Source organism: Elephas maximus, chromosome 2 (assembly GCF_024166365.1).
Source record: "Elephas maximus indicus isolate mEleMax1 chromosome 2, mEleMax1 primary haplotype, whole genome shotgun sequence".
Taxonomy (NCBI): domain Eukaryota; kingdom Metazoa; phylum Chordata; class Mammalia; order Proboscidea; family Elephantidae; genus Elephas; species Elephas maximus.
This window is the reverse complement of record NC_064820.1, coordinates 101,747,775-101,760,593: the sequence shown is the minus strand read 5'-3', so window position 1 is coordinate 101,760,593 and position 12,819 is coordinate 101,747,775. Positions and strand designations below refer to the sequence as shown.

The following is a 12,819-nucleotide window of genomic DNA, read 5'->3' as shown; positions in this document are numbered from 1 at the left end:
TAAAATACTCAATAAACAATGTCGTAAACAGATGTGCTGTCATCCAGACTTTGTTGTTCCATTTATAGAGCACAGGCAGAGTAGGTTTAGCATAATTCTTAAGGTCCCCAGGATTTTTGGAATGATAAATGAGCATTGGCTTCAACTTAAAGTCACCATCTGCATTAGCCCCTAAGGAGAGTCAGACTGTCCTTTGAAGCTTTGAAGCCAGGCATTGACTTCTCTCTAGCTATGAAAGTCCTAGATGGCAGCTTTTTCCAGTATAAGGCTGTTCTGTCTACATTGAAAATCTGTTGCTTAGTGTAGCCACCTTCAGCAGCTATCTTAGCTAGATCTCTTGGATAACTTCTTATAGCTTCTATATCAACACTTACTGCTTCACTTTGCACTTTTATGTTATTAAGACGGCTTCTTTCCTTAAACCTCAGGAACCAACCTCTGCTAGCTTCAGACTTTTCCGCGGCTTCCTCACCTCTCTTAGCCTTCCTAGAATTGAAGAAAGTTAGAGCTTTGCTCTGGATTAGGCTTTGGCTTAAGGGAGTGTTGTAAGTGGTTTGATCTTCCATCCAGACCACTAAAACTTTGTCCATATCAGCAATAAGCCTGTTTGGCTTTCTTATCATTGGTATGTTCACTGCAGTAGCAGTTTTTATTTCCTTCAAGAACTTTTTCTTTGCATTCACAACTTAGCTAACTATTTGGCACAAGAAGCCTAGCTTTCAACCTGTTTCAGCTTTTGACATACCTTCCTCACTAAGCTTGATCATTTCTGGCTTTTGATTTAATGTGAGATATCTGTGCCTCTTCCTTTCATTTGAACACTTAGAAGCCATTGTAGGGCTATTAATTGGGCTAATTTCAATATTGTCACATCTCAGGGCATGGGGAGGCCTGAGGAGAGGGAGAGAGATGGGGGAATGGCCAATCGATGAAGCAGTCAGAACACATACAACATTTATAGATTAAGTTCACTGTCTTACATGGATGCTGTTAGTGGCACCCCAAACAGTTACAATAGTAACATCAAAGATCATTGATCACAGATTCACCATAACTGATATAATAATAATGAAAAAGGTGAAATATTATGAGAATTACCAAAATATGACACAGAGACATGAAATGAGCACATGCTATTGGAAAAATGGCACTGATAGACTTGCTTGACATAGGGTTGCCACAAACCTTCAATCAGTAAAAGTGAAATATCTGCAAAGTGCAATAAAATGAGGTATGACTGTATATGAAAATTTTCTTTAGAGTGTTCCACATGATAGCTTAAATGCCTGAAAGAAGTAACAAAAAGAAATCTGCAAATATGCCATAAAAGTTGAACTTCTTATAAGTAGACCCACAAATCAGCTAGCGGACACACACATGATAATGTATTTTTTAGCCATAAAAAATTACGTAAAATGAAAATTATTCATTTCCAAGACTGTACTTTATATTTCTGGCAGTATTTTGGAGCCTATTTTACAATAAGAGTATATAAATTAATATTTTCTTTTTTAACTTTCTGTGTTTTTATTTCTCTTTTGGGTTTCTTTATTCTTCTACACTCCACCTGACAGAATGCCTACCCCTTTTCCTATCCTACCGAACCATACCAGGCCACAGGGAAAGAAACTTAAAGGAGGCCACTTTTCCTCTCTATCCTTTATCCTGGAGTAAGACCTAAACAGCCATTTTTCAGTTTCCTCTGTCTGAGTCCTATCTAGCCCTCGGATCCTCCTCAGAATTAAAATGCTTCCCAGACAGATGGCATCCTGGGCCTCAGGGGTTCAGTGGCCTAAACTTTCCCCAACCCATTTATCCTTTCTACTTATTAAACTTTAGTCCTTTCACTGAAGCTCTCAACCTGAAGTCTGGTGATTCTTGCAGGTGAAAGTGGGAATGAGTAAGAAGGCTGGAATGAGTACGGTATAATGTGGAGTCAGTAGCACCACTAGAAGATTATTAAGAGATTCTTTCAAGTAATATTCTAAACATTTCCTAAGTATAACTTATTTTTAGGTGTACTAGCTTCACTTACTCTAAGACAAATAGGCGTAAGACAATAAGGAATTGCTATTGAAGATATTCCTAAAGAATATTATTATAATTATCTTTCCATGAGAAATAAGGAAAGGGAAGCAAGTGTCAGCCTGTATATGAGCTGTTATGATAATTAAAGTATAAATAATATTATTGCAATGAAAATCCAGGCCCGATAGGGAGACTGAGCCAGTAATAGGACACCATTTCTTAGCAAGGGTCTTAGTTAATGGGCCAGTAGTAAGTAATCCCCCACTTCTGAGGTAAAAACCTGGAGTGCCTGGTGAAGAGCTGGTCTGATTCTGAGGGCAGGAGAAGGGGAGGGAACACTCCAAGAGAACTGAGCCCTGGTAATGAGATACAACTGCTGTGGCTGGCTCATCTTTCCTAATTGGTGATCCCTTGAGATTTAACCCAACCATGTCATCTTCACTTGGAAAAGATCCTCGTCAAGGAGCAACACAGTCAACACCTTTTCTGAAAAGGGTCACTAACACCACAACTATTGCTGATCACAGTCCTAATTCTAGAATGCCAGAAATGGGAGTAACCTTCCATGGGACCTGTGTTGGGAGCAGAGGAGAGGGTGGTATCATTGCCACTAAGTCTGTAAGAGGAACTTTACCCCTTTTTCTGAAGTAGCTCATGTTGAGTGCATATAGCTCAGTTAGTGAGACAGCTCAGGGAGCCATCTGGGACAGGAATCAGTCAAGACTTGGTTTAGACTGGGTTAGGTACTGTGGTAGATGCTAAAGATTTAGTCATGAAGAAGATACACGTTCTTGCCTCTGTGGATGTTATAGTTTCTTGGTCTTTAACAGAGTTACTGGTACTTTTGGCCAGAAATAAATCAAAATATTTCATAGTGTAGGAAACCCTGGTGGTGTAGTGGTTAAGTGCTACAGCTGCTAACCAAGGGGTCAGCAGTTTGAATCCGCCAGGCGCTCCTTGGAAACTCTATGAGGCCGTTCTACTCTGTTCTATAGGGATTTCATAGTGTCTTCCATAATTATTTCTACCATTTAAGTAAGATAAGTATGCTATTACATCAAAGTTACAAGAGTTTGGTGGCACTTATACAAACTCATACAAATTATTTCCAACTCTGACCTCTATGCTAATGCCAGGCTCATCATGTCTACTTCAGTGTCTGATGGGAAAAAAAAAAGTTACCAGTGAGTTGATTCTGATTCATAGTGACCCTATGAGACAGAGTAGAACTGCCCCATAGGGTTTCTGAGGAGTGGCTGATAGATTCAAACTTCTGAGCTTTTGGTTAGTAGCCATACTCTAAGCCTGTGTGCCACCAGTGCTCCAAACTGCACATTGGATTTTCCTTCCTCAAAACTCTTTCTTCCTTCATTTGTCCCATCTCAGTTAATAACAACTGCATTCTTAAACTAAAACCGATGAAATTATCGTTGACCTCTCTCTTTCTTACCCTTATGCCAATCCATTTGATGGTTTGTTCTATCATCAGAATAATCCAAAATCTTATCACTTCTTACCCCTTACCTCTACTACACTAAACCATGCTATCATCACCTTTTACCTGGATTATGAAAATAACCTGCTAACTGGCCTCTCCATTTCTACCTTTAACCCCCTATGGTCTACTTGATACATAGCAACAATAGTGATACATGTAAAAGTAAGGCACATCCTGTCATGCCTCTGTTCAAAACCCTCCAATGTTTTTCCATCCCACTTGGAGTAAAAGCAAAGTCCTTATGGTGGTCTTGTTACTGTTTCTCAAACTTGCTAACCACACTCTATATATTTGCATTTTCTATTACTTCTCTCTGGAAAATTCCTTCTCTAGTTATCCATGCTTCCTTGGAATCTCTGCTCAAATATTACTTCAGCAAACAGCCTTTAGGGGAAAATCCAATCTTTTTCTCTTCCAACCTCTAGTGGCTTTCAGCATTCTTTGACTTGTGGCCACATCACTCTAGTGTTTGCCTCTCTGGTCACATTGCCTCCTTGTCTTCCATCTGTCAAATCCTCCTCTGCCTCACCCTTATAAGGACACTTGTCATTGGATTTGGACCCATCCAGATAATCCACAATAAGTGCCTTCTCTCAAAATCTTTGACTTAATCACATCTTTTGCCATATAAGGTAATACTCACCCTTTTACCTTATAACGTAATATTCCCAGATCCTAGGGATTAGGATGTGGATATACCTTTTTGGGGTCAACCATTCAGCCCACACAGGCATCTTAGTGTATTTGCTTTCTCTTAAGCTAGTGCAAAGTTATCTGAAAAAAACTCGTTGCTGTTGAGCCGATTTTGACTGGTAGTGACCCTATAGGGCAGAATAGAGCTCCCCCGTAGGGTTTCTAAGGAGAGACTGGTGGATTTGAACTGCCGACCTTTTGGTTAGCAGCCAAGCTCTTAACCACTGTGCCACCAGGGCTTCATGGTGTAAAGTTAGATGAGTTCAGTGTGCTAGAAGAAGCAGTCTTCAAATGCTAGTTTTTTCTCTTAAGTATTTTTTTACATCATAAAACTAGTACATACCAAAAAAACCAAACCCAGTGCCATCGAGTCGATTCTAACTCCTAGCGACCCTATAGAACAGAGTAGAACTGCCACATAGAGTTTCATAGGCGTGCCTGACGGATTCAAACGGCCGACCCTTTGATTAGCAGCCATAGCACTTAACCACTATGCCACCAGGGTTTCCAAAAGTAATACATAGTCATGATAAAATTTCAAACATTATAAAAGGGCAGAGATAAGGAAAAGTTTCCCTACACTTATGACCCTGCTAGTCTTGTCCTTCAAAGGTAATATATATTGATATTTTATTGTATAACTTTTCAAAGATGTTCTCTACATGTACAAACATAGGCATTCACCCAGAGTACATTTTGTTTTTTATACAAATAGGAATTACATGTAGGTAGTGCAACTGGATTTGTTAGTTTGTTTTTTTAGCTTGACAGATTTTAGAAATCCCTGTTCTTTTTAATTTTACTTGTTGGGTGTGCAACAGTATGTTAAGCCAATCTGCTCATGAGCATTTACCTTGTTTCCAATCTTTCTGGTATTAAAAACAGTGCTGCCATGGACATCCATATGTGTATGTCCTTCCAGGCAAATGAGAAGTTATGTATGAGATTGTTTCTTAGGAACTGTACAGTCAGCTGTTGCAAAATTGTGCTCCAGCAGTGTTGCAACCGTGTGCTCTCCCAGACGGTATGTGAGAATGTGTGCTCTGTGTTCTGTCTCCTCACACTCTGACCACAGGTATTATTAAAACCTTCAGTGTGGAACTTCTGAACAAATCTCTTGTCTTGCTTTTTTTTTTTAAATTTTATTAGGGCAATGAAGCTATAGACTGGATGAGTTCCCGAATCTCTTCTGCTTCTTGTTACTATATACATTTCCCTCCTGTCTCTTCTTTTTCCTATCTCTTTCTCAGAACAAGAGTTAAGGAATCGGAACAGAATCAATGCTGGTGCAGTTTCCCTAATTTTCTCCTCCTGATTTCAGTTTGTATAGTTTCATTGGAATAAGCAACATTCTGACTTTAGTAATTGTGCTGAAATTACTGAGTAAGCCTCCATAGATAAAAAAAGGAAGCACATTAACTTATTATGGCTTGTCATGAATATTAAGCTGCTACAGCAGTTGGTTTATGTCCTTCTATCTCTATTGTACATTTCTGGAAAACTCTCATTATATTGTTGACATAGCCCTGGACCACTTTCTGTCTTGCCTCCATCACTACAGTCTATGAAAAATGAGCCCAAATCAAATACAAATTTAAGAGGGAGAAGAAAGGTTTTAATTGTGTCTTGGGACTAATTGCCAGGCTCACTGTCATCAGGAGGATCCCACCCTTACTACTCTGCCACTGACTGAAAATATGGGAATATTTCACAACTGATTGACTCTTTTGAAAGTACTTTAGACTTTTCAGCTCGACACAGCCCTACACTGGATCTGAACCTTCTCGACGCAATCTGCCTTTAGGTCTGGTGGTATAAAGCAGTAAATCTACAGAGGGGCCCTAACTCTACATACGGTTCCTTTCATAATGTGTTCCTCATAGAACAAAAGGTGGGAGAACAATAGACAGGACTCTTGGGAGGCTATGAATATAACCCAGATGAGAGATTAAGGGCCTGAGCCAAGTCTTAGGATGAGAAGGAAAGGGAGAATGCATTTGAGAAAGATTAAAAAAGTTAGTGTTAACAGGACTTCGTGTTGGGATTTTTTTTTTTTTTCTGAAAGTGTAGTTAAAACTTCTTGAAATAACCAAAATTTCTTTGAAATAGAAAACAGTTCAGCATAAATGTTTAATTTCTTACCATTGAAGTGATTTTTTCAGGGATCCTTTTCTTGACCTTTTAAAATATATTATCCAGAAATTTCCTTGTTCAAGGAAAACAAACTTTATTTCATGGCTGCATTTTAATTTTAATTGCATTCTAGGTTTTATACGCCAGCCCTCTTCCCTATTATTTACCTGCTAATTCTAAAAAAAAATTAGCCATCTGATTAGATAATCCAGAAAATCCTGTTTACTCCCAATGATTTCTTTGAGCTTTCAAACACATATGACACAACTGAAGACTTTTCTTCATACTGAACCCCTGTTGTGGGTAAAAAAGAAAAAAAAATTTTTTTTTTTTTTTTTTTTTGTGGGTAAGAAGTATAAATTAGAGCATCAAAAAAAATAAAAGCATTTAAAAATATTTTTAGCATTTGGATTTTCTATACTGTAAAAATAGCCTTTAAATTCTGCCTTGAGACTTCTACCCTGATTTAAAAAATAAAAGTAAAAAATATTCTAACCTCTGAAAGCACACACATATATATTTTTTATAATATTTCCATCATAAAAGATCTAATAATTTTTACCAGTGGAACACATTGATTTCTTTTAAACAATTTTGTGGCTGGACGGTAAAAAATATGTGTTTTAAATCTTACAAGAGCTTTGACAGTAAGTTTAAGTTTCAAGATTTTGTGTCATAATTATTCTGTTCTCTTCAACTCCTCTCCTTACCCCCAACTACAACTATCCACTACCTACCAGTTGCCTTCAAGTAGATTCTGACTCATAGACGCCCCATGTGTGTCAGAGTAGAACTGTACTCCATGGGATTTTCAGTCACTGATTTTTTGGAAGTAGATCACCAGCCCAATATTTGGCTCTTCTGGTGTTATTGTTATTTAATGCCATCTACTTAATTGTTGTTGTTGTTGTCAGGGTCCATCGAATTGGTTCTGACTTGTAGCGACCCTGTGTACATCAGAACAAAACATTGCCTAGTCCTGTGCCATCCTCACAATCGTTGCTATGCTTGAGCCCATTGTTGTAGCCACTGTGACAGTCCATCTCATTGAGAGTTTTCCTCTTTTCTGCTGACCGTTTATACTCTACCAAGCATGATGTCCTTCTCCAGGAACTGGTCCCCCCTAATAACGTCCAAAGTATATAACTTCTAAGAAGCATTCTGGCTGTACTTCTTCCAAGACAGGTTTTGTTTGTTCTGGCAGTCCATGGTATATTCATTATTCTTCACCAACATCATAATTTAAATGCATCAATTCTTCTTCATTCTTCCTTACTTGTTCAGCTTTCACATGCATATGGGGCAATTGAAAATACAATGGCTTAGGTCAGGCACACCTTAGTCCTCAAAGTGACATCTTTGATTTTGAACACTTTAAGGAGGTTTTTTGCAGCAGATTTACTCAATGCAGTACATCATTTGATTTCTTGACCGTTGCTTCCATGGTCATTGATTGTGGTTCCAAGTAAAATAAAATCCTTGATAAAGTCGATATTTTCTCCATTTATCATAATGTTGCTTATTGGTCCAGTTGTGAGGATTTTTGTTTTATGTTGAGGTGTAATCCATACTGAAGGCTGTAGTCTTTCATCTTCATCAGTAAGTGCTTCAAGCTCCCTTCACTTTCAGCAAGCAAAGTTGTGTCATCTGTATATCACAGGTTGTTGATGAGTCTTCCTCCAATCCTGATGCTGCATTCTTCTTCATATAGTCTACTTTCTCGGATTATTTGCTTAGCATACAGACTGAATAAGTATGATGAAAGGATACAACCCTGACACACACCTTTCCTAATTTAATTGTAGGACATTCCAACCCTTTTGGAAATAAGATAGAAAGTTTTTTTTATAAATACATACTTGCACACATAGAACATGCATAATGTAGTTGTGACCATAAAAATAAGTTTGTATGTTTTGTTATCTGAATAAATATAGTTTTGAAGTGAGATGACTGTGATGTTGGATGATGAGCACTGAATTCTGGGGAGCCAGGTGTCAGGAATTCCAAGTGCAATGATTCCACAACTTTTCTTAAGATGTCAATATTCTTCAATATAATCTCCTTGAAGTCCTGTCTACACTTCGCACAGATACATTTAGTGGCTGTCTCCTGTGTCCTCCCTTAGCAGTTTGTACACACCTCTTAGCAAGTTCTTTTATCTCATATAGGTCTATCTCTCTCACTGAAAGAAGATATCCTTTCACCATACTTATTCAATCCACAAGCCGAGCAAATAATCCAAGAAGCTGGACTATATGAAGAAGAACATGGCATCAGAATTGGTGGAAGACTCATTAATAACCTGCAATATGCAGATGACACAACCTTGCTTGCTGAAAACAAAGAGGACTTGATGCAGTTACTGATGAAGATCAAAGACTGCAGCCTTCAGTATGGATTACACCTCAACATAAAGAAAACAAAAATCTTCACAACTAGACCAATAAACAACATCATGATAAATGGAGAAAAGATTGAAGTTGTCAAGGATTTCATTTTACTCAGAAGCACAATCAACACCCATGGAAGCAGCAGCCAAGAAATCAAACAACACATTGCATTGAGCAAATCTGCTGCAAAAGGCCTCTTTGAAGTATTAAAAAGCAAAGATGTCGCTTTGAGGACTAAGATGCACCTGACCTAAGCCATGGTATTTTCAAATGCCTCATATGTGTGCAAAAGCCTAACAATGAATAAGAAAAACCAAAGAAGAATTGATGCCTTTGAATTATGCTGTTGGTGAAGAATACTGAATATTCCGTGGACTGCCAGAAATTGAACTAGTCTGTTTTAGAAGAAATAGAGCCAGAGTGCTCCTTGGAAGGAAGGATGGCAAGACTTTATCTCCCGTACTTTGGCCATGTTATCAGGAGGGGCCAGTACCTGGAGAAGGACATCATGCTTGGTAGAGTAGACAGATAGTCAACAAAAAAGAGGAAGACCCTCGATGAGTTGGAGGACACAGTGGCTGCAACAATGGGCTGAAATACAGCAATGATTATGAGGGTAGTGCAGGACCAGGCAACGTTACGTTCTGCTGTACGTAGGGTCGCTATGAGTCAGAATTGACTTGATGGCATCCAACAGCAACAACAACTTCTCTCTTCACTAGATAGAATTTCTTTTGGAATGGGACCATGTCTTATTCATATTTGAATCCCTGGTATATATCACAGTGCTTAACACATATTAAACACTCAGTTAATGTTTATTGAATATGTGCCTTTATTCAATAAGCATTTTGTATACTCATGGAATATAGAAGTGAATGCTCAATGAGAAAATTACCACAATATCCTTTTAAAAAAGCATCTTCCATATTATATTTTAAAAAATTGATTCACACACAACAGTAATATATCTACTTGCACACTTCATTAACTTGGATAATTCAGTTATTATGATTAAAGCTTGTTGGGTTTCAAATTTATTAAATCATTGAGATATATGAAAGGCAAATAAGAATACTATGATGGACACTCGTGTGCCCACTATCCAGCTTAAGAAGCAAAACATTACTAATATAGTTAAGGTTCTCTACGTACCTCTTCCTATTCTCGTCCTAATTCCTTTTCCACCTTGCCAGAGGTAAGGATTTTCATGAATTTGATGTTCATCATTCCAGTGTATTCCCTTATACTTTTGCTACCTATATTTGTAATCCTGAACAATATGTAGCATTGTATGACCAGTTTTCAGGCTAGTATATGTATGGCACCATACTATGTATATTAATTTGTAACTTTCTTCCCTTTAATGTTATGATTATAAGTCATTGGTGTTGATAAGTGTATTTCCACTTTATTTTTGTGGCTCTCTTCCCTGAAATGAATATAACTAATCATCTTCCTGTTGATAGATATTTAGGGTGTTGCCAGTGATTCTGATATTACAAATAAAGCTAAGAAGATGCTTTATTTTAAAAAATCCTTAATAAGTCAACAAATGGCATAAATTTAGGCATTTCAGCTGTTTAGGGAAGATAGTCTACCATTTTAAACACTTTACCTTTTTGCTCTAACGTTGGGCAAATGTAAATGTACTAGTTGAATTACCTTTTATTTTTTCATGGCTGATATTGCTTCTAAAGAATGTCTGAAGCATCTTATAGTTAGACAGAAAACACTTAAAATAAAGACAAGCCGACCAACCAGTTGCAGCCGAGTCAGTTTCGACTCATGGCAACCCCGTCTGTTGCAGAGTAGAACTTTGGTCCATAGGGTTTTCAAGGCTGTAACCTTTCAGAACCAGATCACCAGGCTTTTCTCCCCACGTGCCTCTGAGTGGGCTTGTACCATTAATCTTTCTGTTCATAGTCCAGCGCTTAACTGTTTGCACCACTCAGGGACTTCATAAATAAAAACACAACAAAAAAAAAACAAACCCATTGCCATGGGGTCGATTCTGACTCATAGTGAGACTATAGGATGGTGTAGAACTGCCCTGTAGGGTTTCCAAGGCTGTATTGTTTAAGGAAGTAGACTGCCACATCTTTATCCCATGGGGTGGCTGGTGGGTTTGAACCACCGAACTTTTGGTTAGCAGCTAGGTCCTTAACAACTATACCACCAGACCTCCCAAATAAAGACAAAAACAAACCCAACCAAAACCCACTGCCATCAAGTCAGTTCCAACTTATAGTGACCCCATAGGGTTTCTAAAGCTGTAAATCTTTGCAGAAGCAGACTGCCACATCTTTCTCCCACAGAGGCACTGGTGGTTTCAAACTGCCAACCTTTCAGTTAGCAGTCAAGCGTTTTAACCACTGCGCCACCAGGGCTTCTCAAATAAAGAGAAGTACCATGTTATTATGCCAGGAAACCTAGCATAAGATCTTGCATCGTTTAAGTCTCCTCAAGATTACTATCCCCATTAATGGTATTACTACACATATTTTAAAACAATATAATAGTGTTGCCTTTAAATGTGATAGTTCATTTTTTAAATTTTGACCTCAATTAAAGAAGATAAGTTGTCAGATTACACACCAAACTGACATTCATCTTATATTTTCAAATATTCTTTTTGTAACTATCAAGTATTAAATCCGTAGACTTCAAACTGTTAAGTGTTTTGAGCAAGATTTATAGACAGTGTTGAATGGCAGAGCAAGAAGAGATTTTTCGATGACTCAAAACAAAAATCAAATACAGGTAACAAATGATTTCTGACATTTTAAAATTTGTGACAAATTGATTTTAAAAGCAAGCTTAACCGTATTAGTTTGTATCATGGAGGGAGGTCGTCTGAAATGCATCTGCTTAATCCCTTTATCAGTGTTAGAACAAATTTCTAAAATATCTGGCCCTCTGAAAGCTTTACCCTATTTGTAAGTTGTAGTTATTGGCGGCTACCCAGGTTCAGATGTTAGAGATTAGCCCTAAAGCTGAGTCTTGATTGAAACAGATTTAGGTAGACTAACCACTGAGCCTTTGTGATTCACATTGCTGTAATCTATTAGGTTGCATTGAATGAGACACATGAGGATGCTATAATAAAAACCTTTGATAAAGGGTCCCTAGAGTCAAGGTGTATTCTTAGGGCATCATGTTTCTCAGTCCTTCGAAGTTAAGAAAATACATGCCAATCTCTTGCCAGACTTAGAACTGGTATTCCTGAATAACGCTGTCCCATCAGGAAATTGAGTGGCCTGACTGTGGCCAGAGGAGGTATTGTTTTTCATTTAAGTTCTTTGTTTTTATGAAAAGGCTCTTTGATTCCCAGAATGTATTTGTTTCAAAGTAATTCAGTTTGAATTCACTTATGCTCAGAAGTTTCCTGTAAAGTCTTCCTTAAATCTTTTTGCAGTATATGTTTTATGGGCAGCCCACACCTGATGAATTTGGAAGAGTCTTTCATCTGACATCAGTTGTAATAATCAAAGCTTGGTTTCCAAAGTCCACATGGTTCTATCACATGTAATCTATAATTAATAGCAATGATATTTTCTAAATGATAGCTTTACCTTTTAGTAACAACTCTTTCTTAATACTTTTAAAAGACAAATGCATAGCTGTCCGTTTGGGGTGGGGGGGGGTTCAGCTTCAATAGTATTTGCCTGTTGACAAGCTTTGTTGCAGTTTAGATATGCTGCCATCAGGTGGTAGTAATATGTCATATCCATGTGGCTCCACAGATGGCACTGTGCTTATGATCAACAGTTTACCCCACAAAGATAAATTTATTTATTTATAATTTATAACCATGAATGCACAGTTTTTTATATGAAAATTAACATAGCACGTTTGTTTAGAATCAGAGCTAAGGATACTTTGAATGATATTTTTTAAACAGATACAACATGTAAGATTCCACTGGGCATTTTTTTTCTCAGTTCTAAATTTATGTTTTCTTTCTTTACTTTTTTTTTTTGTAGGTGAAGAATTTCATCTTTAAAGCAATGCATGTGCCTAATAAAAATTTAGAAAATATAGAAAACTAAAATTAATTTTTAAATTAATTTT

General features: G+C 37.5%; 1 protein-coding gene across 6 annotated transcripts in view; it reads left to right on the top strand.

The window, feature by feature from the left end:
* The window catches only part of KIAA0825 (KIAA0825 ortholog), a 445,920-nt gene that overhangs the window by 55,909 nt on the left and 377,192 nt on the right, over positions 1-12,819 (top strand). The window lies entirely within an intron of this gene.